This window comes from Salvelinus sp. IW2-2015, unplaced genomic scaffold (assembly GCF_002910315.2).
Source record: "Salvelinus sp. IW2-2015 unplaced genomic scaffold, ASM291031v2 Un_scaffold3193, whole genome shotgun sequence".
Lineage (NCBI taxonomy): Eukaryota > Metazoa > Chordata > Actinopteri > Salmoniformes > Salmonidae > Salvelinus > Salvelinus sp. IW2-2015.
In genome coordinates, this window is record NW_019944480.1 from 7,262 (window position 1) to 12,261 (window position 5,000).

At 47.5% G+C, this 5,000-nt stretch overlaps 1 pseudogene; it reads left to right on the top strand.

The window, feature by feature from the left end:
• LOC112075490 (integrator complex subunit 6-like) overlaps positions 1–5,000 on the top strand; it is a 17,620-nt pseudogene that overhangs the window by 6,540 nt on the left and 6,080 nt on the right.

A 5,000-nucleotide genomic window follows, 5' to 3' on the forward strand; every position in this document is an offset into this window, starting at 1 on the left:
ACCCTGTTGTACTGCCTCTACTGGGTAAGACCTGGGCCCTGTCCTAATACGCTAACTACCCTGTTGTACTGCCTCTACTGGGTAAGACCTGGGCCTCGTCCTAATTCTCTAACTACCCTGTTGTACTGCCTCTACTTGGTAAGACCTGGGCCCTGTCCTAATACTCTAACTACGCGGTTCTGCTGTCTCTGATCTACTTGGTAAGACCTGGGCCCTGTCCTAATACTCTAACTACGCGGTTCTGCTGCCTCTGATCTACTGGGTAAGACCTGGGCCTCGTCCTAATTCTCTAACTACGCGGTTCTGCTGCCTCTGATCTACTTGGTAAGACCCATCCAAATTCTTTAGAGAATAGTTCTCCAATGCTCTTCCCGGAGAGATGCTGTCCTGTAGGTTTTTCACTCCAACCCTAATCTAGAGCACCTGATTCTAATACATACCTGGTTGATAAAGATGGATCAGGTTAGTTACAACTGGGRTTGGAGTGAAAACCTACAGGAGGGTGTATCTCYAGGAACAGGGTTGGAGAGCCCAGGGCCCCAGTTTCCCGATAGCGATGGATCTTAGGGTTACGACGGTTTTTAAACGATGCATCGTTCCTTCAACAGCCGAAGATGTAACGTGCATTTTCCCCCAAAACAACGCAACGCACAGGGTGCGATCGCTAAGTGTGTCGTTGAGGCGTCGTTGAGGCATGTGTCGTTGAGGTCAAATCCGACCTTAACATCAGTCCACAATACAGACGACGGATCAGCATCCTAGAGGTCATCCTAGAGGTCATCCTAGAGGTCATCCTAGAGAGAGATTGTCACCGATGGCTGAAAATATTGAGACGGCTTATTCTAATGCTCTATAATAATACTTTGAATCAAGATTTGGCACATTATTACACGTGTTTTTACACATTAAATATATTGAGGCAAACATCTAACGAAGCTGTTCTCCGAGTGGTCTGAGGCAATCAGGAAGTAACGAGTGTTTTCAAGTGCAACTTTATTAACAATGGTTTTGGGTAACAGCTCAGAGATTTAACGACGCTACTACGAAGGTTCTCACAATTAACTTTTAGCCTTTTAGATGGTTCAGGGAAACTGGGCCCTGCCCTCGTGTCTAGAAAGGCATCCCTGTCCTCATGAGCCCTAATGTAGTGCACCACRTTGCCCCACCAAGCCAGCAGAGGGCAGTAGTGGTTATGATACAATATRCTTTATTGTCCATTTACATGGAAAATCATTTTGTGAAGCCAGCATACACACATTTTTATTTTTTATTTCACCTTTATTTAACCAGGTAGGCTAGTTGAGAACAAGTTCTCATTTACAACTGCGACCTGACCCAGATAAAGCAAAGCAAATACTCAAATACATTCAATATGTAAATCACCTGGTAATATGATAATTCATGTCTCTGGCCATAGTGGTCCCACTCTACCTCTCCTAAAGCCTGCTCTGTATTTGTTGCAGATGACTTGATCCGGGTGCACAAGTTCAAGCCCACCATTAAATGGCGTCAGTCATTTGAGAACTACCTGAAGACCATGCCTCCGTATTACATTGGGGTAAGTCAACGTCTGAATGTCAAACCAGCCCCTCGGCCCTCCCGGTTACGGCCCTCCCGGTTACGGCCCTCCCGGTTACGTGATCACGTTCAACCTACGCCATATGCACAAGTCTTCCAAAGCTGAGGGAGTGAAAATGATAGATGGTGTAGGGGCTAATTCAGAGGTTCCCAAAAAAGGTCACGAGAGAATTTCGAAAATCCTGAGGAAAAATATAAATATTTACATACATACACTACCGTTCAAAAGTTTGGGGTCACTTAGAAATGTACTTGTTTTTGAAAGAAAAGCAAAAAAAAATGTTGATTTAAAATAATATCAAATTGATCAGAAATAGAGTATAGACGTTGTAAATGACTAATGTAGCTGGAAACGGCAGATTGTTTTGTAATATATATATTTTTTTAAATGACATATCTACAGAGGCCCATTATCAGCAACCATCACTCCTGTGTTCCAATGGCACGTTGTGTTAGCTAATCCAAGTTTATAATTTTAAAAGGATAATTGATCATTAGAAAACCCTTTTGCAATTATGTTAGCACAGCTGAAAAACGGTTGTTCTGATTAAAGAAGCAATAAAACTGGCCTTCGTTAGACTAATTGAGTATCTGGAGCATCAGCATTTGTGGGTTCGATTACAGGCTCAAAATGGCCACAAACAAAGACCTTTCTTCTGAAACTCGTCAGTCTATTCTTGTTCTGTGAAATGAAGGCTATTCCATGCGAGAAATTGCCAAGAAACTGAAGATCTCGTACAAAGCTGTGTACTAACCCCCCCCCCCCTGACTTCCACCGTTAGACGCTAACGTGGAGTTAGGTGACATCGTTATGTATTTTGGTTGCAATGTGTGGTCTTAATGATGCCTTCTCTACTCCTCCTGCAATCCTCCGGAAAGGCGCTAAGAATCATGGGAGCTTCCTCTAACTCTGGCCGACAAACATGGAGTATGGTCTGAAGTTTAACCAGTGTGGTGGTTCTACCTCAAGAAGCTCCAGCAGCAGGTAGTCCCTGTCCTGTCCATCTGTGTGTGGTCCTACCTCAAAGAAGCTCAGGCGCAGCAGGTAGTCTGTCTGTCCCGTCTCTGTCCCCGTCTGTGTGGTGTCCTACCTCAGAAGCTCAGACGCAAGGTAAGTCCTGTCTGTCCGTCTGTGTGTCTCTGTCCCGTCTCCTGTCCCGTCTGTGTGGTGTCCCACTCAAGAATGCTCAGCCAGCAGGTAGTCCTGTCTGTCTGTGGTGTGGTCCTATCTCAAGAAGCTCAGCCACAGGTAGTCTGTCTGTCCTGTGTGTGGTGTGTCCTTGCGTCTCTGTCCTGTCCTGTGCGTCTCTGTCCCGTCTGTGCGTCTCTGTCCCGTTCTGTGCGTCTCTGTCCGTCTGTGCGTCTCTGTCCCGTCTGTGCGTCCTCTGTCCCGTCTCTGTCCTGTCTGTGCAATCTCTGTCCGTCTGTGCGTCTTCTGTCCCGTCTCTGCTCCCGTCTGTGCGTCTCCGTCCCGTCTGTGTGGTCTCTGGTCCCGTCTGTGTGTCTCTGTCCCGTCTGTGTGTCTCGTCCCGTCTGTGATGCTTGCTCGAGTCCCTCGTCTGTGTGTCTCTGTCCCGTGGCGCAGTCTTAGTGGTCCTCTTGTTCCCGTCTGGTGAGTGTCCTGTCCCGTCTGGTGTGTCTCCTGTCCCGTCTGTGTGTCCTCTGTCCCGTCTGTGCCGTTCTCTGTCCCGTCTGTGCGTCTCGTGTCCGCGTCTGTGCGTCTCGTATCCTCACGTTGTGCGTCTCATGTCTCCGTCTGTGCAGTCTCTGTCCCGAGTCTGTGCCGTCGGTCTCCGTCGTGCGTCTCTGTCCAGTCTGTGCGTCTCCTGTCCCTGTCTCTGTCCCGTTTGTCCCGTGCGTGTGTGTGTGTTGTTTGCCTGCACCCTGCACTCACTGTTCTTGACGTTTCCTAGCGCACTACTCCTCGTATCCTATCTAGACCACTGTAGGTCGCCTAGTGATCAATGCATGTCTGCTCTCAGCATCCTAAGAAGAGAGCGGAGCTCGATTGGCATGACTGAATCGCAATCCGGCTGAGAGGCTAAGAAAGGGTGGATAGCGGGAGGGTTGGCATCGAAGGTTGCGTGACCGCCGGTGGGGAACATCTCCTGGCCCAGCGCAGAAGACTTCAACCTTCAGCTTCTGGCCATAGCATCCCAGGAGGAAGACAGGCCGCACCTCTGAGAGCCCCTGGAGCTTCAACTCTAAAGAGTTCCTCTGGCTTTTCAGCACTGGCTCCTCTCAACAAGGTCCAGCAGCATGAAGAGCACCGTAGCTGTGATGCTTGAGGACGAAGACGTCATGTTATTCTCTAGAGATGTTCACATAGAGATACTGTGTAGATCAGCCATGATTCTCTGGATAAGTGTAAAGTGGATCAGATGTATACGTATACTGTTTAATATTTGTATGTGTAATCATGTTGCACTGTACTCCGGTATCAAGGTAGTACGAGCAACCAAATCGCTATTGATACCAACATTTTAGAAAACCCGTAGTACGTTTTTCATATGATACTAACCCCCCCCCCCGACTTACCGTAGTACCGTTTCATATGATACTACCCCCCCTGACTTACCGTAGTACCGTTCAATGATACTACCTCCCCTGACTTACCGTTAGTACGTTTCATATGATACTACCCCCCCCTGACTTACCGTAGTACCGTTTCATATGATACTACCCCCCCTGACTTACCGTAGTACCGTTTCATATGATACTACCCCCCCCCTGACTTACCGTAAGTACCGTTTCATATGATACTACCCCCCCTGACTTACCGAGTCCGTTTCATATGATACTACCCCCCTGACTTACCGTAGTACCGTTTCATATGATACTACCCCCTGACTTACCGTAGTACCGTTTCATATGATACTACCCCCCTGACTTACGTAGTACCGTTTCATATGATACTACCCCCCCCTGACTTACCGTAGTACCGTTTTCATATGATACTACCCCCCTGACTTACCGTAGTACCGTTTCATATGATACTACCCCCCCTGACTTACCGTAGTACCGTTTCATATGATACTACCCCTGACTTACCGTAGTACCGTTTCATATGATACTACCCCCCCCTGACTTACGTAGTACCGTTTCATATGATACTACCCCCCCTGACTTACCGTAGTACCGTTTTCATATGATACTACAACTCCCCTGACTTACCGTAGTACCGTTTCATATGATACTACCCCCCCCTGACTTAGCGTAGTACCGTTTCATAAATGAAAAAAAAAAATTAAACTATACCGACGCCTTCCCCTAAGACTTAACACCGTGATATCTGGGGGGGTGGCGGAGTAATGATGTTTAATCATATGACGCTTCACCTGCCCTGACTTTACCGAGTACCCACCGGGTTAGTTTCATCATGAGGGTGGAGGTAGTCTAATCATATGAAAACGGTACATCCC